The sequence below is a fragment of the Lissotriton vulgaris genome, chromosome 1_1, assembly GCF_964263255.1.
Source record: "Lissotriton vulgaris chromosome 1_1, aLisVul1.2, whole genome shotgun sequence".
Lineage (NCBI taxonomy): Eukaryota > Metazoa > Chordata > Amphibia > Caudata > Salamandridae > Lissotriton > Lissotriton vulgaris.
The window spans coordinates 2,022,935,370-2,022,961,876 of NC_141685.1; the positions used below are offsets into that span (position 1 = coordinate 2,022,935,370).

General features: G+C 45.9%; 1 protein-coding gene across 5 annotated transcripts in view; it reads left to right on the forward strand.

Moving 5' to 3' along the window:
- Positions 1–26,507, forward strand: part of ITPR2 (inositol 1,4,5-trisphosphate receptor type 2) — a 1,555,333-nt gene that overhangs the window by 174,017 nt on the left and 1,354,809 nt on the right. The window lies entirely within an intron of this gene.

A 26,507-nucleotide genomic window follows, 5' to 3' on the forward strand; every position in this document is an offset into this window, starting at 1 on the left:
AGATTGCAAAATGGGGAGGGAATCAAGGAATCAATTGTCCCAGGTGTAATGAGCTGGAAGTAGATAGCGTACACATCTTTGCTACATGTCCACAACTAAGAACTCTGATTAGGGAGATTGAGGGGTTTTTGGCGAACTCACTGGATATTGAGATATCCCTTACACCAGTTTGGATTATGCTAGGGGTGAGCGATGATGAGCAGACTCAATATGCTGAATTCCTTTTTGTAATAATGGCTGTCTATAGATTAACAATAGCTAGGGCGTGGCTAGATAAAAGCCCTCCGAAAATGCAATGTTGGCTGGCAAATACCCTATATGCATATAATATAGAGGAAAAATTTTTTGCCCGAAAGGGGAGGAGTGGAAGACGTTTGGGGAGAAGAATTTGGGAGCCATTATGTAAATGGAAAGAGAGACAAAGAAGGAATAGCTAGGGGAAAGGGCAGGTAGCTGCCGTCACTTTTGATTTCGAGTTTTTTTTCTACTGATTTCGTACTTTGCTTTCTTATTATAGCTGATTTGTATAAATGTGTACGTTGCGACCGGTTAGATCTATTGTATAATTTATGTGTTAGTACTTAAGGCTTGTGATACATGTAATGCTCATAATCCTTTGTTGTAATGAAGAAAAATAAAAAATCTTATAAATAAAAAAAAAAAAAAAAGAACATGTATTTAATATATTTTTGGCCAAGTATTGCTAGTCTCTAGTGATCTTTTTTTGTACTGGATTATGAGAATACCTAGGAAGATTAAACCGAGGTGGTCTAGATTTTTTGGGTTAAATAGTTTAATTTACTAGATTTTGATTACTTTTCATTCCTTCGCTCTGGGTACTGCAGAAACAGCCTAGAGTTTGATCAAATATTTTTATGTGGTTTAAAAAAAAATAGCCTGTTCATACGCTCCGGTATAGGTTACTTGGATTGTTTGTAGGGATTACATGGTGTCATTAGAGACACGGTGTGGTTCAAATTCAGCAGAGCTCTGAACATAACAGTAGGAATAACATGCAAAGCATGAGAAATTGGTCAAAAAGGAGTCAAGACTATGAATGGATTAAATACCTTCTTTGAGCTGGTATTTTGAGCTGGTCAGAACCTTAGCAGTCTGCGAATGAGGAGGCCCTTGAAAGTGCTGGAACAGATGCTTTAGTTCCTTCTGAATTGCTGAAGAATGGAAGCCTTCAAGTTGGGAATGGCTCATTGCAGCTCCATGGACAACGATTGGAAAGTCTTGTTTGCAAGTTCTTTCTTTCTGGAATTCTATGCTGCAAAGTCAGGCTGGCTCCAGATGTGACCCAGGGAGGTGACTTTAAAGCCCAGGTTTTCTACTCGTCAAGTATTAGATGTGCATTTAAATGCACCGAACCTAGAATGGGAAGCCAGCTGAAGGATGAGCTCATGCAGATTCATCCCTAGGGTCGAGCAATTTCCCCCACAATGTATATCATACAAAATACAATTCTAAGATGTGCACGGTGTGTGTATGTATGTATATATATATATATATATATATATATATATATATATATATATATACTTGGCAAACACAAGGAGATGATGGACGGAGTGCTGAAACTTTTCAAACACCCCCATTCACAGATCTGGGTTGAATCACTTTGCCACCCCAGTTCAGACACAGCTATATGCAAATCAGTCTGACCCTGTGCCTCTTGGGAACAGTCCAGCCCGAACTGCCAAACCATGTCTTCTGTGGACCAGAAACAAGCATCCTGGGACCGGTTTCGGTCTAATAGCCCTCATCAGCCAGGCTAGCTTGAATCCCATGGCCAAAAATGAGCAAGGGTCCCACATGTGGGCATACCCTGCCAACTTAGGGCGAACAAAGCAAACACAAAGAGATGATGGACAGAGTGCTAGGGTAGCGAAGTGAGCTAAAGAATGATGATGGATTCAACCCAGATCTGTGACTGGGGGTGAGTGTCTGAAAAGTTTCAGCTCTCTACCCATCATAGCTACTGACATGTGCTTTAGAGAGCACACATACGGAGAGGGATAATACCCATGGGCAGCAGACATAGTGTGCCTGCAGATACCAATGACTTGCTGGTGTACATCAGAAACCCAGAGGAAAATCTCTCACCCATCATCAGTGAATTCCTCCGGGGTTGTTTACGGTCTAAAAATAATCTGGGACAAGTCTCAGATTTTTCTCTTAACAGAGTCAACCTTGCAATGCTTGCTTAATCTCCACAACGGCCCCAACAGCGCTGGGATGCTTGGCTTCCCCTTGGGGGTGCCCAGGAGTGGACATTTCACAGGAAAAAACCAGGAAGGGTTCCTAAGCGGTATACGGACAGCGCCGGGACACCTCCGCTGGAGGTAGCTGTGCACTTTACAAATGGCATTTACATTACATTACATTACATTACATTACATGCAATCTGGAGTTCCTCCTGCAAAGGCTAGGAATAATGGTATCCAGAAACTCTACATAGGTATTCTGTTGCAGTTATTGGCTGTAAATAAGGAGTCAGACAGCAGTAACAAATTGATTTATCTTCCACTGTCCCTTGCGGTAAGCATAATTATTATGAAAAAAGTGGAGCTTCCAAGAATGTTGTACTTATTTTTTAATATCCCAATAGTTCCCAGCACATTTTTTACATTCTCATGGACCTCATGAGGAAACTGGCTGGGATGTCGACTTTAACTCTGCCAGGTTCGGTGCTGTATTTTCACACTAGTAGGCCCGCTATTCATATCACCGGATTTGCAGCCCCACTCGATTGACTCGTATGGCACTAGAGCATGATGTAGCTGTACTGAGGACTTTGGGGGCGGCTGGTGTCCTGTCCAGTCACTAAACCACAGCTGTGCATAGTCCCTGTTCATCTGACCGGGTGTGCCTGGACCTGGCTGGGAAGCGATATAAGATCAGGCAATTCTCCTTCTCTGTGGTATAGGGTGAAGAACTGCTCTTGGCTCCCGATGTGGAGGCAACGGGGCCAACTAGAGAGGCTAGACATCACAATCATGCAGGACCTCTTTTAAAAAATGGCTCCTTTAAAACTACAGCACATGACGGGTGAAATCCCACTTTCTCGCCACTTGATTCATTCATATATTGCATGAAGAGAAGTGCACTTAAGGAACCCTGCCTTATTTATCCTCAAAAACGAGCTTAATTTACACCACGTGTACATCTGTTAGTTATGAAAAACCCAAAGCATATTATGTCTAAAATATGCAATCAGACCAGTGGAATGACACCACCAGAAGGGCTGGGTAGAGATGCTGTGGAAACAGGACTTCAGCAGCCCCATTACAGATGAGCGATGGGTATGTTGCTGTTCACTCAGTACAAGAATGTCACTAATGCACAGGCTTATCCGCTTTACATTTGTCTAAAGGTTTTACTATGCCCTTCCTTGCTAGACTGCCGTTGTGTGGCTTGGTTGAGGCGGCCAGTTGCATCAGATTTGGTCGTGATATTGGTGACCTTGTGCACTTCACACGAGGCTGCCCAGGTTTACAGGTGCATTACAAATATTGTTATATTGAAATGAAGAACATGATAAACCACAGAGTTGATTCTTGCACAGTTACTAATATATTGGATACCGCAAGGCAATTCCAGTCTCAGTCAGTATGAATCATGAGCAGGAAACTTCACTAGACAAGAAAGCCACCGGACCATGCGTAAGAAGCGAACACAGCCCTTTCTAAGTCTATATCAGATACACAGATATGTTCGGCAACAGGCAGCCAGGCATTGTTGATGGGGTCTGTGTGAGAGACCTGAACATGCTGATGAGGGTTGGAACCACCGGTTTGGATTCCAATAGTTGATATTTGATCTGCTCCAGGCGGATCTCACATCCAGGTTCCTATTGTGCAGACTAAGATGGTCTGTTTTTTGCCTGTGACCGCATTTGTCTGCATATTTTCCACTGCTGCATTATCAAAGCGGTAAAGAGAAAGTGTAATGTGCTACCCCGCAGTTTTAACTGCCTGCCATTTCCATTATTTGCGGCTGAAAAGCAGGAATGAGGAAGTCCTGTGGTGATTAGATAACGCTGTTCTCGTTTGTTATGCCCACACTGTTCGTTAGGATATTAAAACGCCCAAACCAGTCCCTTTTCAAGTAGAATCCGAAGTACCAAAACTGAAGGTGCGCGCTGCTACTGCAGCGAAGTTGTCCACACACACCGTAGTAGGAAAGGTGTTGCTCCGAGGTGGTGTTTCTTCCTATGATGGTAGAGTCCCGTAAGCCAAACAACTGCCACAATTTTATTGTTTTAAAGCTTTCCTCGTGGCTTCTTGCTGCAGAGGCCTGCAGCCTTTGCTTCAGTATTTCACAAAATGGTTGCTTTGTTTATCTAAGAACAGGACAGAGCAACTGGGCTACCACTTTTAGCACCCCCAGCAAGGAGGAAACTGGGGGGGAGGGGGTGGTAGGACTGGGTGCTATTTTTACCTTATACACAGCAAAGTTCACATTATTGCCAGAGGAGGCAAAAATGCAGCATTGCTCACTTTGCCACTGGATTCAAGCAAGCTGGGCTGAAGACGGCTGGAATACCAGAAACCGGTCCTCGGAAGCTTGTTTCCGGTCCAGGGAAGACATGGCTTGGCAGTTCGGGCTGGACTGTTCCCATGAGGCACAGGGTCAGACTGATTTGCATATAGCTATGTCTGAACTGGGGTGGCAGAGTGGGCTAAAGAACGGTGATGGATTAAACCCAGATCTTTTGACTGGGTGTGAGTGTTTGATTGATTCAGATGCTCCGTCCATCACCACCCCCTTTTGTACGGCATTGCCAAAAGTGGCAGAAATCCTTGCAGTGTCTTGCTGAAGGTAAAGGCCAGTAGGATGTGACGTGGGCTGACACTCCCCGACTGACCTTCCTTCGAAGCTGCTCTGTAACTCTGGCACAACAAGCCCCTGGGTCTTCAGCTCTGGCACTCCTGTAGGTGGCTGGTGTTAATTGATTCAACTGATGAACAATGCTAAATAGCACTTGCAGGCAAGTCTTCATTCTGAGGATCATCTGGACTTTTCGTGTGGTAGTAATGAATTTGACCAACAAACTTGGGTAATCCCATGGTTTATTTACATACTGAGCTTCTCACTAGTGCACCTCCTTGCCAAAATAGAGGCTTTGGTGGCGAAGTAACCCAGGGACAACGAGGCACAAAATGTAACACGACTAACTCCAACTCCCAAGCTAAAGAGCTGTCCTCCGAGCCCCAAACATGGAACTTTACTCGCTAGCTGCACAGCTGTAGTAGGTCAATAGGTGGTGGGGGAACGCCAATGATTGAGAGATCCAATCAATGCACAACAAAGTGGATGGGAACTAGGTGATAGTTTGCATCTCATCAAGGCAGCAGTAGACCACAGAAGAACCTATGCTGATGCCGATGGCACGGTACTGCTAGAGTAGTAAGCTTGTGTACGTACAAAAAAGTAGTATATGCTCCAGTGCTCTCAATATGGCGCCTACCAGAGGATTGACATCATACACAGAAAGAGTTCTCTGGAAGCAAGCAGTGGAGTGCACATTGTATGATGTATATGATGGTAACATTTTACACACTTTCACCACTCTACAAGAAACCTATCCAATAGCAGTAGGGAACGTTTTGACATTTAATGACATAATTCATGTTATTAAACTGTGGCAAAGTAGTGACAATAATTCACGGGGGCACACTTCTACTAAATATGATGCTTAGGGTAGGTGAAGGAGGGAAGAAGATAGTGACTTAACTATGTGGCAATGGTAGGTATTAAGTGCAGATCAATACAATCAGTGAAGGCAAGTAGTGTTTAGATGTTGGGAGAGAACTTACTGAAGACGAATGGAAAAAAGTTATACCGTACCCTGAAGCCAGTCAGTCAGTCAGTCATAATCACTTTATTCGGTTAATAAAACCATAAAGGTACACTCCAAAAATCTTATAAAACCAGCAATAAAAGATATACAAAATTAATTCTGGCTATTCTTATACACCATAAAGTATCAAAAGAAAATCACCCCATTCTTTATAATATGAAAAATGAGTCTTATGCTGATTCCTTTAGAAATTAATCTCATGCACAAAAAACATCAAAATAAACAATCATTTCATTACATTTGTAGAAGAGCTAAAATATATCCTATCATAAAATCCCTTCTTTTCCTTTCCCTGACCACCAGAACTAAAAAACTAGCAATGTTAAAACTTTCCCATGTATTATTCAACATCTGTAACTATACTAACGCAGGCCTAACCAGCATAATGCCTTTACCCTTCAGAATAGGTACTAAAAAGCATTTGCGGATATGAAGATCATGATCGCACAAGCTGTCCCACATTGGATTTCGATTGCGGAGGGGGTCGGTGTCCGGCGGGAGCACCAACAAACCTTGGGAAATGCAACCCACGAAGATGTCAAACAAGGTGCAGTGTCGGGACCATCAAGGTCCAGAGGACTCACCACAAGCAGGGGAGTCTGGGCAGGCCCAGAGAAATCAGGAAGCCAACAAGCCTTTGCAATTGCAAAGTCAGCACCGTGCACAGGAGTTCGGTTATACCAACACCCGCGAGGGATACTGGTATAAACTTGGTAAGAGAGCTAGGTGGGCCTCGAGAACTGTGGAGAACCACAACCTGTGTTGCAGAACCTTTTGGAGTCCGGAGGAGCTCAGGATCAGCAGACATGGTCGACTTAGTTGTGGTGCCTATGAATGCAGGGAAGTGACTCCTTCACTTCAAAGGAGTTTCCTTCAGGTGTCTTTTAGGCCCACAGGCCTTGGAAGGTTCCTGTATGCTGCAGAGCCACAGACAATGCAGTAGGCTGGAAGGGAGACGAAGTTGAGCCCAAACAAAGTCCAGCAAGGTCCAGTGTGTCCAGATGGTAGAAGAAGTGGTGTCTGATATGAATCTTGTCCACGACGAATCTGGGGACCCACCCACAGGTAACCTCTTAAGTACCCTTAGGAAAGGGTTTGGGACGATTCAGGGGACCCTTCAGGGGAGGGTCTGGACTGGGGAGGTTACTCCCATGTCCTCTGTCCAGTTTTGCGCCAGAGCGGGAGCCAACGGCTCCCAGGACTGGTTTGAACTGGACTATGTATGGGGACACCAAATGTGCCCCTCATGCAGACTGAGTGGTGCTGGCACGCGCACCCATCCTGCCCCAATAGACTAAATCCTGTCTGGGAGGTGGTGACACCTCCCTGTGACAGGATGCCTATTGTTCTGCCTTGCCCTGCTCGAGTTTGGCTCAGCAGCAGGAGGGCAGAATCTTGACTCTGGTCGGCTACAACCATTTTGTGTTGTCCGGGTCTGGAAAACTGGTACCGGGGACTTGCATACCCTAACAGAGGGCTCTTCCAGTCCCCCATACCGTTTACGGTGTGGGGGTTTTATTCCAAAATGTCTGATACCGAACATGATGGGATTCGTTGCAGCCAGTTTCGAGTTGGTCATCTTTTAATTACGCATTGTCACGCTATATGGTATATTGCTACTTCACTTAGAACCCGGGAGAATAGACTCTAGAGGCTGTAGGGGTGCCCTGCTCATACAGGGGCACCCTCACACTTAGAACCAAGCACCCTGCCTTCAGACTTGCAAAGACCTGCTATAGGTGTGACTTATAGGTTTTAAGTGCTGTGACCCTAGATATAGGAAACCTATATCTTTAGTAAGTGCTGCTAGCACCAGCATATACAGGCTGCAATGGCAGACCAGAAGTTCCACTTTGAATGGTCTCCCATGGGTGGCATAATGTATGCTTCAGCCCATGGGGGCCTCTGGGGTACCTATGCCCTGGGTACCTCTGTACCATACACTAGGGACTGATAAGGGTTCCCCAGTATCCAATTTGGGATGTACCTAAATACTGAACATAAGGGATAAAGCAGAGAGACTGGGGTTCTGATTAGCAGGATCCCAGTGAGACTAGTCAAAAACAGCTTAGCGCCAGGCAGAAAGTGGGGGTAACCATGCAGAAGCATCCTACCTTCCTACACCTCTCTTGACAGATAATTGCCTTAGTTTGAGTAGACTTGAATATACCTGTCAGTCTCTTAGAATGATGGGGGGAAATGGCTTTTTGGACCACAGTAAAGCGCAGTGCCAAGTTAAGGTCACAGAGACTGTTTTTATTAAATGGACAGTGAATAGCATGAACTCAGGCAATTAGTTCTGGTGTGGAGCTGGTCCTAGAGAGTTCTAAAGTCATTTTTTGCAGATGGGAACCCACCCATGAAATGACATTGCAAAGGGAGCATATAAAAGCTCTAATGATGTGTTTTTCTAAGTTACCATATGTTTCAGCTACCCTGTTTCCTTGACAAAGGCTTGGCCAATAAATTGTTATTTTGTCAAGTGGGTTGGCCATCTGAAGGTCTACTTTGCACTGAAGCCTCTTTCTGGAGTAGCGATTGGGAAATAGCCTGAAGAGATCGAGGTCATTCCACAATGCCTGTTAAAAAGAGCCAGTAATTCTGTATGTAGTAACATGATGGCATGAAAGAAATTTGAGTGCTCACTTTAAACCCAATGGGGTACTCTTCCAGTATTGACCAATCTTGTTCAGTATGACCACTTTTTCAAAATCACTCCTGATTTCGAATTGTGTGACATCTTCAACTCGTATTCTGTTAAGGTTATGCTGACGCTGTCAATCAAGATGTCTTAAACTGGAATAGACTCCTCACAGAGCTCCGTGAACTAGTTAATCTGAGTTCTCATACAAAAGTATTGCTGCTGAAACAAAAAAACAAATGGGGAAATCATCCCCTTGCTTTGGGCGAGAGCAGTAGACAATAGATCCCACAGTCTATTTACCCCATAGATTACTTTAATAGGTTTAAGACAAACTTGGCCATCAATACAACGAAAATGAGTCTCTGAAGTTAAGCATTTGCATCTGACTTTCCTTTGGGACCTGTGGTAAAGGCGCTAAGCTGTCTCATTTTGCCACCAGCTGTTTGGCTCATTCCACGGGTGCTTGGGTGGGCTACTTGCTAAAGAGACTCGTGCCTAAACCAAACATGTTCATTAGCTATTCCAAACCGAGGCAGCCCGGTGTAGACAGCTACCTTTGTTATGAAAGGAAACTTTTGTTAAGTAATTGCTTGATTTTGTTCCAGTTGTGTATGCCAGTGATATAACCTTATCCTTGAGAGAGTAATGAGGTGGAAGGACTTCTTGGCATGAGAATATTTGTGGTTCAGAGACCGATATGTAAGGAAGTAACTTAAAGCTAATACACAAATTGCTTTCATGATGTAAAATGGCCATTAGTATCATATATGTGTAATATAATATCAAGTCCATAAAGAGAACTGTAAATAACACTACTAAAAAGTACTTTTGTGTTGGTATTTCCTACAGTGAGAGGTGTTCAAAACATTTCATGAAGCAGCAGAATGCAGCATGTTCAACCCAATCCCTCCTTTAACTTCCTTTTTATTTGCTTCTCTTGGAGAAGAAATACTGATTTTTATTTTATTTTAACCTTATATTGCTTTTTTTCCCCGGCTCTCTAACATGTTTTACCCCACCGGCAAATTAACTCTTCAAGCAGAGATCCCCACCACGTAGGCAGAGAACTCTTACTATGGTGAGTGGACGTCGGGGTCTCTGCCGTCCTGGTGAGCAGGCTGCTTTCCCAACACTCAAATGATGCCTTAGCATCAGGCACAACAATAAACAACTGGGCAAACTCAAGTTTGAATCCCCCTGGCAGTGAAGCTGAATTCCGTGTGGGTATTGAGAGTTGAAGGCCCTTAATTTTGGCATTATTCTTTTTGACTGGCAGCATATCACAGTTCTGTTGGTCTTTGAACATGTGTGTGCTTCACATGCCCTTCCCAGGCAAGGGATGCCCTGTGACTTTATTCGACAAATGCGTTTCAGAGTTAGCAATATGTGCTTCCAGTAATGCTTGATCTAAATGTGAACTAGTAGGATAATGAAAACAACAGTTTTACATCAGGCTGTGGTAGTTATAGAATTCTTCTTGAGTGTTTTTTCTGATTGTCAGGCTAATTTAGACTTTTAATTTGCCAATTATTTTTTCAACTGAGAACCACACCAACATTGTCCTGAGGTAGGAAACCCAATTCTTCAGTTCCTTAGTAAGTTGTATTTAAAGGAGATGTCACCTGGCTGCTGCAAGTCTAAAATATTGTTCTGCTGTGGAAAAGTGTAAATTCCATGTTAGCATAAGCGACAGCCTTTTTGACTGTCAGGTCCATTTTGTTTCTATCGTATTCATTTTACTCTCTGCTGTTCGCCTTTTCACCCAGCCTGTGTTCTTAACTTTAGCTGACCTCTGACATGGTCAATCTAATGTATGGGCTGCACCGGTCGGTGCACCTGGTCTCAGATGTTATAAAATCATAAACTTTCCTTACTCCCCCTCCTCATCTCCTGACCACCTAGTCACCCATCTGCTCTTGTTTACCTATAACTATTTCCGTGCTTAAACCGGTTTCGTCCAGTTTTCCTTCCCATGCGATTACACTGCAACTAACAGTATATAAGGATGATGGTTTTTGAATTCAATTTACTTCCTCCTACAACACTTGAGGGTGTTGTTTGGATGCAGTACCGCTCATGAGTGTTATAATGTAATAACCTTGGTTTGTTTTACTTCACTCCAGTGCCGATCTCTGTTTTGTTAGTCTTTGGACCTGTGGACGAGAGGGTGTCCCTGCAACAGTGTGCTCTCCTGGGGGTACATTTACACACTGCCATCTAAGCTCAATAGAGAAAGACTTGCCTCAAGACAACAGGCATTTGAGAAAAGCATTTCAAAACACTAAGTGTGCAGCACCTGTAGTTTACTGCTATATCAACTTTGCAACTGCAGAGCCTGCTGTACTGACCTGTGGCATAGCATTCAGAAGAAGTTCTTCCAAGGGAGGATACCACACATCATCATAAAAAGGGTTTTCTGGCAAGTAAAGGCTTCTCTTTGGGGGTACTAAAAGTTCAAATGTGGCCCCAGTTAGTGACAGTGTGTCTAGATGAGGCCTCCTGTAGAGCTCCAGTGGAAGCTATCTCAAAGCATTATTTACCCTTGGAATTTTCACACTCTTGTTCAGAGGGGGATTTCTTGATTAACTGTATTTCCTTCCTCCTTATGAACGCCTAAATTCCTGAAGCCCATAAAGGCACTATTTAGGAACTCTTTTGTGTTACGTATCTGCATAAGGGAATAAAGGGATAACCCAGGCAGAGAATTTGTGTTCCTCCCAGCCTAAACTTCCTACCATAACTTGGAACAAAGTGATAAGCGTGGCTCAAATCAACCCGAGTGACTTACCGCACTCACCTATAGTAATTCTGTAGAAAGTCAGCCGGACAGTGGAGAAGAATAAACAATAGTCTTTATTAGGCCAAACACACTCATATGAGAGGGCCCTGTCCGACCTCACTCCTAAGAGTGCGAACGAGAGGACTGACTCTCTTCATCACAGCAGTACATTATAATGCAACACAGTTCATTAGGGTACGCCCCTTCTGGAAAATTACTGAAACCCAGACAGGGGAACAATGTTCTCATACAGTAGGCATCTGCACCTGCAAGGGATACATCGCTATCTTTACTCAAGGCCGCAGAGCCAAGCTTCAGCGTCTCTGGGGCATGAGAATATTACTGATAAAGAGACTTGTTAATTTCGGCCACAGTAAGCTAAGAAACGAAAACTGCTGTCTTAGTGAAATTCTCTATTCCTACGGGAGGGGCAGATGAGCGAGTGCGACTCGCAGATACAGAGGGATACACAAAATGGAGGCACACAGGCTAAGCTAAGGAACTAATATCATCACACATATATTTGAATAATCAGGTAACGAACGGGGATAATCCAAAACGTGCATATATACGTACTCCATCAGTTAGTCATATGATGCTAACTCACATATGAAAATAGGGATGGTTGGGGCATCGAAAAGTGAATTCTATCAGACCCTCCTTTTAGCATCATTGGCTAACTGCAGCCACATATTTATTTGCCAAAAGGTAGCGCCGTCACATCCATTCTAAGGGCAGAGCATTATTTTATTCAAAAATATCATCTGCAATAAACATCATCCAATTTGCATCAGGAATGTCAGTAATGATAGAGGCAATATATTGACCTGACACCTTCTTTCGCGGTCACAAATTTGTAGCACACATTGAGCAACATGGGGGAAGGCAGTATACACAAAGGCAACATGTCAATATTATGCTCACCACACCAACTAAACCCATCAATATTTTCCAACCCCAAGAGGAGAAAGCGCCCCAGAGCCACCCTTGTAAGGACCATGTCCCATTATCCTGATGGAGTTCAGTCGCTAATCTATGAAGTTTCTGTACTGCCAAGTTAACAGTCGGAGCTGAGTCTGGAATATACACACAACAAGACGTCCCGATGACGCGACAGGCCCCGCCCCTATCTGCCAGGATGACGTCAAGCACCATCCTATTCTGAATCGTGAATAATCTCATAGCCTGAATCTCAACGGACATGTTAGTCGCAATGTCAGCTTCAGTAAGGACTACCTTTTCCATCACCCTGGACAGTCGTCGAATGGCCCTACTATTAAATATCGGACCCCAGAAAGGCACAAGGCCCTTAGAAAAATCAGTCCATTGCTGTAGAGAGGTGTCTGTCTGGTCAACGTCATCTACCTGAAGTTCCCTCCTTTTACGCTGCTCCTGTGGACTGGGAAACCTACGATGAGTCTTGTGATAGTCGGAGGGTGCCACATATACAGGAGGAATCATATAGGCTAAGTAACATACCCCACCCCAGCCTTCGGGCAACCATAAGTATCCATTATCTCCACACACAAAATAGATGCTGGGGGGAGTAACCAAAGAGGGGCTGAGAGGCAAACGTATTAATGCCGTCACGTTACAAGAACTATTACCAACCTTGATGGGGCCCCTACCCTCTATACAGAAGAATGGTGGCGGACCCACTACAGCCAGGGGTATCAGAGACTTAACACTGTCATTTCCCTTTGGTGGATGTCTGTAAGACAAGGAGGAATTTAGTTGTAGAAAGCTTTCCCTAACTTTGTCAGTGTCATTTGGAATTAAAAACCGGCCCACCTTTTTCTCACACGTCTCTATAAATGTCTGGTCAAAACGTCCGTCAGTATATATCCGTCCAAGGGAAGAGGGGGGCAGAGGACGTACTCGCATTGTCATAGTCGATCCCCTATTCTGCAGTCGAGGAGTCAGAAAATCTGGCTGCTGAAAATATTTGACAAGACCTATGAGAGTATACCACCCCACACAACTATTCACAGGTGTCAAAGGAAGCGCTAGAAATCTATCCTTCTTGTAGGTAGCAGAAGGTAGGAGCCCACAAACACAACAATCTGTAATGTTTGTGGTGGCATGAGCATGGTGCAAAGTTTTTATAAAAACATTTTCTTTGTAACCTCGTCTAAGCATTCGTTCACCATAATCCACAGTAATCATGTTATGTTCAGGAACAGCAGTAGGTGTTGGTGCAAACACATGAACAGGATAGGCTTTATCCAAGAAAAACAATATACCAAGAGTCACTAGGAAAGCAATGAGCACTATAATAAGGAGCACTATGTTTCCTTTCCGGGAAAGGGCCAACCAGGGAGAATCAGGCAAGGGTCTTGGAGGAGCCGCAAAGGGCTGCTCCTCATCAGGGATGGGGCGACCAAAAGGGTACATATTTAAAATTGTTCAAAAATATATCAAAAATGGAAAAATAGTCCCAGACTATCCACCGAAACCGGCCAGAGGGGTTCTTCAACCCTAAAAAGGGATCTTCTCCCTGTGTCCTTCAAAGCCTCACAGGCAGGCTTTTACCGTCCATACCTTAATCCCACGTCGCTTGACACACAGCAATTGAAACAGAGGAGCACTTAATCTGGGCCCCTCACCACTCTATAGTCTCATAGAACACAATCTTCGGCTAAACACCAGGGCTCTTACAAGTCCATCCCTACCACTAAATCTTCTTTTATCAGAATGTCCACTAAGCCCTTCTTCCAGTGTTTAGTCCATTACACTTGTCACTTTTTTTTCGGGCCGCAGATTATAGCGAGTGCTCCCTCGCACTTCGGGGTCAGTGAACAAAACAGGTGTATCTATGGCAGGTACTGAACTCTCTGACGCCTTTTCACTAGTATCAACAGGAGTAACAGAGCTCTTTGAAGCACTTTGTTCTGCACGTGACTTTGAATTTTCCTTGCCACTTTGCTCCTCTCCCCTCAGTGAAGCATCCGAAAAGGGAACATATCTGGGTATTCGCTCATGTTCCTCATCAGCAATGCCTTCTCTCACCCATTGGTCATAGGGTAACGGTAGCGGGACTTTCTTCACGTGTGATGCATGCGTCCACGCCTTCCTGCCTTCCACTCGAAGTGCCGTACGTGTAGTGAGGAGCACCTGTCGAGGCTCCGGCCACCTGGGCTCCAGACAGGATTTCCGTTGGTATTTTCTTACGACGACCCAGTCCCCTGGGTTAATGGAATGTCCAGGCCCCTCCGGCAATGGCTTCAGGGTGTCTGCTACCTGCTGATGAATAGAACGAAGATCTTTAGTCAAAGCATACAAGTAGTCTATCAACAGAGGGTACTGTATTTCAGAGAAACATTTAGGCCTGGGTACTCCCCAAACGTTGGCCAGACGGCCAAATATCACTTCATGAGTGGAGATACCCGTTTTGGAGTTAACAGTTACTCTCGTAGAAAGCAAGGCTAAAGGAAGGGCATCTGGCCAACGGAGTCCTGTACTCTCCTGTATTTTGGCCATCTTTAATTTTAGCGTTCCGTTAAATCGTTCCACAAGTCCTGCGGCCTGAGGATGTTGGGCCGCGTGGAACTTTTGGGAAATCTGTAAGCCTTTACATATCTGCTTCATCAATTCAGCATTAAAGGACGTGCCATTATCACTCCAGATCACCCTAGGCAATCCGAAACGAGAAAAGTATTCCTTAATTAACATTTTTGCTGTAGAAATGGCTGTACAATCTTTTGTTGGAAATGCCTCCACCCATCTGCTGAAAGCGCATTCCACCACCAAGACGTATTTGAGATTGTTGACCCTTTCCATTTCAATATAATCCATCTGAATCACCTCAAAAGGGAAAGAGGGAGGTGCAAAATTTCCCACTGGGACAGGGGTACCCTTTCCTGGATTGTGCCTCAAACATACCATGCACTGTCGGACCAAGTGAGTCGCCACCTTAGAGATATTTTTATTGCTCCACACTGGGTCCAACAGCTTGCATATACCCTTGGCGCTAATATGTGCAGGCCCATGAGCCATCGTCACCACTGGAAGAACATATGCATTCAGAAGTAACCATCGTCTCTTATCGGTCACATCTGTCCAACATTCATCAGCATCCAATCGCCCCCCACCATCCTTCCATGTCCTCAATTCGTCTTCAGTCGCTTTCTCTTGTATATTTTTCACACTCTGTACAGTATCTGCAAACATGTTAACATCTGGCACCCATCTAGCTGGGCCTGCCACAAACATCCGTGGTAATTTTGTCTGAGCAGTCTCTTTTGCCGTTTCGTCTGCAAAGGCATTGACTCGTCCCACATCATCCACTATTGTCTTGTGTGCGCTACACTTTATCACAGCCAGTCGCTTGGGTAACGTCAATGCAGCTAACAGTCGTAATATCAGTGGACCATGCTGTATGCGTTGTCCATGTGAAGTCAGAAATCCCCGTTCTGCCCACAGTCGCCCATAATTATGAGCCAGGCCAAAGGCGTATTGGCTGTCAGTATAAATGTTCACGTCCAGTCCCTCACTCAATTCACATGCTCTCAGTAAAGCTATAATTTCTGCAGCTTGGGCCGAATTGTAAGGTATCCTAGAGGTCTCCACTACCGTCTGTAATGTCGTTATTGCATATGCTGCTGTCGATGTACCATCTGCAAGTTTGAAACAAGACCCATCCACATACAACTCCCCGTCCGGTTCGTCTAAGGGCTTGTCCGTCAGATCCACCCTCCCCTTTGTCTCTTCTTCTGTCCGAAACAAACAGTCGTGTATGTCATCATCCTTTGTATCCGTGGGGATAGGTAACAATGTGGCAGGATTCAGTGTAGCACACATTTTTATCGTCACATGAGGTGCAAAGAGAGTCATCTCATAGCCGGTAAGACGAGCACTAGTTAAATGCTGCGTCTGTGTTCTGTTTAGTAAAATGTCCACAGCATGCGGTACCATTACTGTGAGGTCTAAACCCAGTACAAGCCCTGCCGATTGTCTTATAGAGACCGCAGCAGCCGCCGTGGCTCTCAGACAACTCGGCAGCGCTCTTGCCACATTGTCGAGCATCGCAGAAAAATAAGCGCAGGGTCTCTGTTTCCCTCCGAAACATTGTGTTAAGACAGACAACGCGCAACCTTCCGCCTCGTGTACATAAAGAACAAAAGGCTTCTGGTAATCAGGTGTTCCCAGAACGGGTGCAGAACATAAAGCAGTTTTTAGTGACTCAAACGCTTCCTGACATGCAGGGGTCCAGGGTAGGGGTTCGCGCACTTCTTTGGTAGTCAGATACAATAGGGGTTTTGTTAGTAACGCATAATTGGGTATCCACTTGCGACAATACGATGTTATGCCCAAGAATGCGCGCACCTCTCGCTGCGTGTTAGGTACCTTCATGTTAGTTATCGTTTTTATGCGTTCTGGCGTCAATCTCCTCCCCACTTTCGAAAGGAGGTGACCTAGGTAGGTAACCTCCGTTCGACAGTATTGAAACTTTGGAAGGGACACCTTATGCCCCCTTTTTGCCAAATGATGCAGTAATTTAATTGTAGCATCTCGACAACCCTTCTCGTCGTCCGATGCAATCAGGATATCATCCACATACTGCAACATAACGTTGCCAGGTGGAAGTTCCAGTTCATCCAATTGTGCCTTCAGTGCTTGACTATATATGCTCGGACTTTCTGTGTAACCTTGGGGAATTCTCTTAAACCTAAAGCTTCGGCCAGCCAATGAGAATCCGAAGAGATAACGGCTATCTTCATGCACTGGGATACTGAAGAAAGCATTCTTCAGATCCAGAACAGAAAAATATTTAGCAGATGGGGGGATCATTGTCAATACCGTAGTGATGTCCGAGACCACCGGGTATTGTGGCTCCACTACTCTATTTACATGGCGCAAATCAATCACAAACCTATATACATCAGGAGTATTATCTGTAGCTTCAGGCGACCGTCTTTTAAGGATCGGTAGTATGGGGCTGTTACATATGTTCGAATCCGTCTCTTCCACTACCCCTGACCGAATCAAATCTTGTATTATTTGCAACAGGGCTTTCTCTCCCTCCCTAGGAATTCTGTACTGTGGTACCCTGGGTAGCTTCGCTCCCACCTTTACCCTTATTATTACCGGGGCGATATCCATTTTACCCACATCTGTATCATTGACAGCCCACAAACTGTCGGGTATTCCTTCAAATTCAGGTGGTAGTGGGTCATCTTTAGAGAAACATTGCAGTGGGCGAGCAACAGTCTGGCCTAACGTGAGGTACACGCCGTCCGGAGAACAATAAATGGTGGCGTGCAACCTCTTCAATAAGTCTAAGCCCAGTAAATTTTCTCCACAATTCGATGTCAATAAAAACGGTGAATCAACAGTGAAAGGACCAATCGTTAATGTAAGGGGTTTGGAAATGGGGCTAATCACTGGGGTACCTGAAAAACCCACAGAGATATTGTTCTTGCCAGACAGAGCCACCCCGGGGACCCGAGAATGAGCCACTGAACTTTTCGTTGCACCCGTATCCACTAGAAATGTTTGCTGTGACCCCAATAAGTCTGCCTCGACATAGGGTCCCTTCCGATCAACTTCCACAGGCACTGGTCCCTCGCTCTGTCCTACGCTGTCCTAGTTATGGGAGAACCCTGTCAGGTCGTCTACGGAGTAATCATCATTATAGTACTGACCACCACCCCTTTGCAGCTGTTGTCTGTCTGCACCATTGTCGAAGTAATTACCTCCCGGCCTCCCGCCTCCATCTGATCGCGCATTCTGTCTCCCGGAGTCACCACTACCTCTTCCTCGCCCTGAACCGGCATTCGACTGAAACAGAGGGCAATCCCTCCACCAATGTCCCTCTTGCTTACACTTCGCACACTGATTTGGTCCCAATCTTTCCCTACTCTCACCTCTGCCATAGCCGCCACCACCACGTCCTGGCGCAGCACCTCTTCCTCGACCCCTCGACACTTGCTGTAACAAAACCCTAGTCTTCAAATCCTTAGCCTTCTTTTCCTGCTTGTCCTTACTCTCATTTTCTCTATGTTCATAATACTGAGCCATACTGAGGATACCAGAGGGAGAGGATGTCGTCCATGTACTCTCGGACGCTTGCAATCTAGCTGAAATCTCGGGCAATAAGTTCATGACAAACCTATTAACAAAGAGTCGCAACCCTCCATCCTGTGACACATCCTGCCCACTGAAATCCATAAACGTCTCTTCAAACCTCATAAAGAAGTCCGAGACTGCCTCATCCTTTTTCTGCTTACAAGCCGTCAACTTATCCCAGTCTACCTTCTTCGGGGGAATGAGAGCATGCATGTATTTTATTATGCGCCCCGGCAACGCCAAAATCTCAGCTTTCGGCTTTTCTCCTGGCTTACGTTCCTTATCCCAATCCTGTAACTCCTGCCACGTACCACCCAGTTCTTCCGAATGATCTGTGCCCTTTACCTGGCGCCATACATCGACCGGGACCAGGAGCCCAAAAAACAGTTCAACATCAGCTAAAGTCATTACAGTGGAAGACGCAGATTCCGTTAACTCGTAGGGTTCTTTCTAGAATCTGGCAACTGGGCCTTCAAGGCTAATACCTCACTTCTCTTCCATGGTGTATACACCCACTGCTCCTGGAAATGTGCATCTACCCTATTCCGGGTGACAGCCTTCGTGACCGGGTCTACCATCTCGGGTATCTCGGGATGAAAGATAGGGTGCACTTCGCGCATTGGATGTATACCTGGAAAATGGGGCGTACCTGCAGAGGGCAATTCATTTCTATACTGCAATAAGGCACGTAGACTGCGCATCACCTCCTTCACCCCAGTATTCGTTCTGTAGGCTCCGCTCTGTATATCTCGTAAAGTCGCCGGAGCCACACCTCCATACCCCTGCTCCCATAGCGGTATTAATACATTTGACAAGTGCCACAAAGCATGCTGTTGCATCAAAGGCTCAAAATCTTTCATTGTAGACCAAATGTCTTCAAACGAATAAATGTTATTCCTAGCCCACTGGTATGCCTGGTTGGCCACTATACTTTTCTCATCTAAACCAACCGTAGAACGCGTAAGCAACTTCCGTACCTGTGAGAGCAGTCCACTACCTGCGCCTCGACTCGGCGTTGACATCTCCTGACTAGGGGTGGTGCTAGCTGAAACAGTAGGGAGTGCTAGAGAAAATTGGGAGGGAGCGGGTGAAGCGGCCGGGAGCAAAGAAACGAGGGGTGTCGCGGGCGGGGAAGCAGAAATCGCTGCGCCATGTTGGTGTGGGGCACTCGCCGATGGACCCGGAACCCCGCTAGTAGAGGCCGGAGCTGGCAGAGAGGGGTACAATGACTGCGGGGCATAAGGAGGAGGGGGTTGAGTACTCAAAATGTCCTCCATCTCATCCTGTTCGTCCTCTCGCACTACATAACTTTTATTTTCTTTCAACCTGCAAAGCCTATCTGCGCGCTCCAAACGCTGCTCATTCTCATTCTTAGTATGTTCTCTCGCTTTCTGCGCCATTGCCTGCGCGGACTTTTTAAAAGCCTCTTTCTCTTCTCTCAACTTACGTTTCCTGGCTTCCTTCTGCCACACTCTTAAGGAATCGAACATGCTTTGACGGCTACGCCTAGCAAACAATTTGTCCTGCAAATAGTCCAATTTAGCTTCTTCAAAAGAACCCGTCAAGGGCCACTGCAAATCCACGTTATCAGCGGTGTACGGGTGCCATAAAGTGCCAAACAAAATCGGGGGCAATCCATGCTTGATATACATATCAAAGCTTGGAGTGCCCTCAGGGGGTGCAGGTTGGCTCTCAGCCAGTCTAGAATCTGAAACACGACAGCAACATCCAAAACATCGCAACTTACTAAAACACGGCATCTCTACTTTGGTGTAAAATAAAGCACTTCTCCTCAAATTCGTCACCTTAAATCACTAGCTCGAGCTCATTCATACACACATATAATTATACGTTAGGAAATCACACACACACACACACATATAAAATTCCTCCAAACACGTGTTACCAAATGGGACAAGGCCCGTCGACCAAGTCCTGGGGAACCTGGACCCTACCGCAGACCGAACAGTACACTAACTGTTCTGAGGATGGAGAACACATCCGCTCCCCGTGCACTACGGATCGCTGCGCACTTTACCACGGGAGACCCAGGACTCACCTCCACTGAACCACCACTCTAGGAGTTCAGGGTAAGTTCCGGAGTCCACCCGCAATGAGCCACGCCTTCACCGCAGTACCACCCGGTCGGATTACTATAACCAATATATCCAGATATTCTCCCAACCTCGTCAAGTCTGTCAGAGCGCCTGCTCGCACTCTGAGTTCCCCGGAGCACACTAGCCCCAGGAGCACACCGGCTCCTCAAACCACCGGAGACACCCTAGTCTCCCGGAACACTCCAGTTCCTTAAACAATCACAGGTGGACCACTCACCTTCCGTAGGCGGTACCGACCTCGTTCTCCACCTCCGGCTGCCAGGACCAACACGGTCAGCTCCAGGTTCCGCCTTCTGGACCCCGGCGTAAGATCCGAACCGGGACCTCTCCCGATCAGCAGGGTGGGGCAGCGCTGCGAGAACCAAGCTCGGCATCAGATGGGTACCCGGGCCCACCGTGCCGACCAGCGGGTCCCCGGTCTTCTGCTACCCACCTACGGGTGAGAAAGATCTTTATCGCGGGGTCCCTGTTCGGGCGCCATCTGATAAGCGTGGCTCAAATCCACCCGAGTGACTTACCGCACTCACCTATAGTAATTCTGTAGAAAGTCAGCCGGACAGTGGAGAAGAATAAACAATAGTCTTTATTAGGCCAAACACACTCATATGAGAGGGCCCTGTCCGACCTCACTCCTAAGAGTGCGAACGAGAGGACTGACTCTCTTCATCACAGCAGTACATTATAATGCAACACAGTTCATTAGGGTACGCCCCTTCTGGAAAATTACTGAAACCCAGACAGGGGAACAATGTTCTCATACAGTAGGCATCTGCACCTGCAAGGGATACATCGCTATCTTTACTCAAGGCCGCGGAGCCAGGCTTCAGCGTCTCTGGGGCATGAGAATATTACTGATAAAGAGACTTGTTAGTTTCGGCCACAGTAAGCTAAGAAACGAAAACTGCTGTCTTAGTGAAATTCTCTATTCCTACGGGAGGGGCAGATGAGCGAGTGCGACTCGCAGATACAGAGGGATACACAAAATGGAGGCACACAGGCTAAGCTAAGGAACTAATATCATCACACATATATTTGAATAATCAGGTAACGAACAGGGATAATCCAAAACGTGCATATATACGTACTCCATCAGTTAGTCATATGATGCTAACTCACATATGAAAATAGGGATGGTTGGGGCATCGAAAAGTGAATTCTATCAAAAGAGACTGAGAAGAGGGAATGAATAAGGAGTCTCTAAACAGAGTGTGCAAGGAAGAACCACATCAATTCCTGTGTTTAGCCCCAGCTCATAGACTGAGCAAGGGTATAACATAGAACATTGCAAGAGTGGTTATCTTTCCACCTTTCTCCGCTGGCCAGTGTCCATGAATGTGTGACAACCCTTAAACTCTTGACCACATGCACCACACTGAATCCTGGAAGCAGACTGGCTAGTATATTTGTGGTGACACATATGCAGAATCTATCTGTGTAAGTACATTTCAAAGCTCCTATTCTGGCTGTTATGCACTGTAGGGGTGGGAGAGACCTTCTGGTTTGAAAACTGTGCTTCAAGAGCTGGAGGTTTATTACCATGAGAACAGTCATGGTGTAAAATAACTCTGACAAACCTTTGCTCCATTCTGTATGTGAACACCTAAACAAATACTGCCTTATATCCCAACAGATCTCGTCATATAGACTTCTGGAAGCTTTGGAGGACTCGTCCCCAAGGTAACTGCAAGCAACTCTCATCATTAGTCACATGTTTGCATTTCAATGATGCAATGCAAGGTAAAAGCCTGAGGGACATTTAACGCGCAGTGACATGAGTCATGGGCTGTTATAAAGGGCATTACATGAGCACAGACGGTTCTGAGAAACCTGCTTTCGATGAAACGAGCACAAGCCATGCATTGTGAAAAGCAAGTGTGGCAACAATCAGGACGCCAGCCCCCTTAGTTCGACTTACTGTACAAACGCCCATTAATAAACTGCTACCTATGCCTTTTCGGGGCAGAAACCCTCCAGTCCATCACCACCAATCAATGGTAGCAGTTTCTACAGCTGTCTCCTAGCTCTCTCCAGCTCCCAGGCAGACTGCCTTTCTTCCAGGAGTCACTGCTCTGGTCCTGTGCTGGGCAATACACCGGTGTCTGTCTGTTCTTTGATGGCGCTCTGGGCGCACTCTTGTGACAAGAAAGCCACCTGGTCCAGAATGTTCTCACAGCCTCCTCGTGTGGCAGCCAGAGAAACCTCTGGCATAACATTGGGTGTTAGAGATGGCACCTGCAGCCACAGGTTAACACGTTCCGGGGTTTGGTCCTTCTTAAAGCAAAGGTTGGGGTTTCAGTGATCTTAGTTTACTCAAATTGGTTTAAGTCTGTAGAGACATTACACCTTTTTGGGTGTCCCACAGCCTAGGGCAGAGGTCTTCAAACTTTTTGATGCCAAGACCCCCTTGTAAAACCTTTTTAGGCGTAAGGACCCCCTTCCTACAAAAGTTTTTAAAAACTGGTACTCCTCATCATCAACTTTTGACAACCATAAATGCGCCTGTTAGACCTCATCACATCCCTCCATCATTCATCCACCCACACTTTCACACATCCATCCATCCACCATTTCATCCTTCCATCCATCCTTCATCCATCCACCCTTTCATCCTTCCATTAATACATCCATCCTTTACCCATCCACCCTTCCTTCCAGCCACCCATCATTCATCGACCCACCTTTTCACACATTCATCCATGCAACCTTTTATCCATTCATACATCCATCCATCCACCCTTTCATCTTCCCATCCATCCACCCTTTCATCCTCACATCCATACATCCATCCTTCATCCACCCATTTATCCATCCACCCACCCTTTCATCCATCCATCTACCCATCATTCATCCCTCCACCTTTTCAAACATCCATCCATACATCCTTCATCCGTCCACCCTTTCATCCTTCCATCCATACAACTATCCTTCACCAATCTATCCTTCATCCATCCACCCTTTCATCCTTCCATCCATACATCCATCATTCATCCATCCACCCTTTCATTCATACATCCACTCATCATTCATCCACCTACCTTTGCACACATCCATCCATCCATCCATACAGCCATCATCCATCCATCATACATCCATTCACCCATCCTTTACCCATCCATCCTTCCTTCCATCCATCCATCATTCATCCACCCACCTTTTCACACTTCCATCCATCATTCATCCATGCAACCTTTTATCCATGCAACCATTCATCCATGCAACCATTCATCCATCCATCCATCCACCCTTTTATCCTCCCATCCATACATCCATCCTTCATCCATCCTCCCATCCATACATCCATCCTTCATCCATCCACCCTTTCATCCTCCCATCCATACATCCATCCTTCATCCATCCACCCTTTCATCTTCCCATCCATACATACATCCTTCATCCATCCACCCTTTCATCCTCCCATCCATACATACATCCATCCTTCATCCATCCACCCTTTTATCCTCCCATCCATACATACATCCATCCTTCATCCATCCACCCTTTCATCCTCCCATCCATCCATACATACATCCATCCTTCATCCATCCACCCTTTCATCCTCCCATCCATACATACATCCATACATCCACCCTTTCATCCTCCCATCCATGCAGCCATCCTTCATTCACCCTTTCATCCTTCCATCCATACATCCATCATTCATCCATCCACCCTTTCATCCATCCATTCATCCATCCATTCACCCATCATTCATCCACCCATCTTTTTACACATCCATCCATCCATCATTCATCCACCCTTTCATCCATCCATCCTTCATCCGCCCACCCTTTCATTCTTCCATCCATACATCTATCCTTCACCAATCTATCCTTCACCAATCTATCCTTCATCCATCCACCCTTTCATCCTTCCATCCATACATCCATCATTCATCCATCCACCCTTTCATCCATCCATCCTTCATCTGCCCACCCTTTCATTCTTCCATCCATACATCTATCCTTCACCAATCTATCCTTCACCAATCTATCTTTCATCCATCCACCCTTTCATCCTTCCATCCATCATTCATCCATCCACTCTTTCATCCATCCATTCACCCTTCATTCATCCACCCATCTTTTTACACATCCATCCATCCATCATTCATCCATCCACCCTTTCATCCATCCCTCCTTCATCCGTCGACCCTTTCATTCTTCTATCCATACAGCTATCCTTTACCAATCTATCCTTCATCCATCCACCCTTTCATCCTCCCATCCATACATCCATCCTTCATCCATCCACCCTTTCATCTTCCCATCCATACATACATCCTTCATCCATCCACCCTTTCATCCTCCCATCCATACATACATCCATCCTTCATCCATCCACCCTTTTATCCTCCCATCCATACATACATCCATCCTTCATCCATCCACCCTTTCATCCTCCCATCCATCCATACATACATCCATCCTTCATCCATCCACCCTTTCATCCTCCCATCCATACATACATCCATACATCCACCCATACATCCACCCTTTCATCCTCCCATCCATGCATCCATCCTTCATTCACCCTTTCATCCTTCCATCCATACATCCATCATTCATCCATCCACCCTTTCATCCATCCATTCATCCATCCATTCACCCATCATTCATCCACCCATCTTTTTACACATCCATCCATCCATCATTCATCCACCCTTTCATCCATCCATCCTTCATCCGCCCACCCTTTCATTCTTCCATCCATACATCTATCCTTCACCAATCTATCCTTCACCAATCTATCCTTCATCCATCCACCCTTTCATCCTTCCATCCATACATCCATCATTCATCCATCCACCCTTTCATCCATCCATTCACCCTTCATTCATCCACCCATCTTTTTACACATCCATCCATCCATCATTCATCCATCCACCCTTTCATCCATCCATCCTTCATCTGCCCACCCTTTCATTCTTCCATCCATACATCTATCCTTCACCAATCTATCCTTCACCAATCTATCTTTCATCCATCCACCCTTTCATCCTTCCATCCATCATTCATCCATCCACTCTTTCATCCATCCATTCACCCTTCATTCATCCACCCATCTTTTTACACATCCATCCATCCATCATTCATCCATCCACCCTTTCATCCATCCCTCCTTCATCCGTCGACCCTTTCATTCTTCTATCCATACAGCTATCCTTTACCAATCTATCCTTCATCCATCCACCCTTTCATCCTTCCATCCATACATCCATCATTCATCCATCCACCCTTTCATTCATCCATCCACTCATCATTCATCCACCCACCTTTTCACACATCCATCCATCCTTCAGCCTTTCATCCATCCATCCACTCATCATTCATCCACCCACCTTTTCTGTGCCTCTCTCATGGGGGGGGGGACGTGTCACGGGACCCACAGCTCCAGGTGCGCAACATCCATTGAACTCAAAGGGCTACACTACAGCCACTCCCCCAGCCCCCCCGCCCCCCAGCTCTTCCCAACTCGTGTATGTGAGCCCGGCTGTAACAGCTTCAGGGACACACACACAGTCACACCCAAGTACTTGACAGGTCTTTAAAAGACCTTTTACTTGTTAATGAGACGTTGATGTTTTTCACACCTCGGTGTGAATTAGGCCTCCACGCCGTGAGCACCCTCGATCAGACCAATGCCAGGAACTGCACTCTGCAGAATCTGCGACCCCCTTCCCAGGACTCCACGACCCCCCTGGGGGTCGCGCCCCACAGATTGAAGACCGCTGGCCTAGGGTGACCAGACGTCCCGGACGGCCCCATTTTTTCAATGACTTATTGCAAAAAGAAACAATTGTCCCAGTTTTGAGAGAGGGTCGGGTGGGCACGCACATTTATCATTGCGCTGTTCGCCGCTTTACTTGAACTTATTTTAAAATCATTGTAACAACATTTTACCTTTTGGCATAGTATATCCTCTCACCGTAATTCAGCCGACTCAGGCGTTGGTGGAGGAGAGAAATCGTGGTCCCGAGTCTACTGCAGGAGTGGGCACACATCTTGGGGTATATCAGGGTAGCAGGTTAGT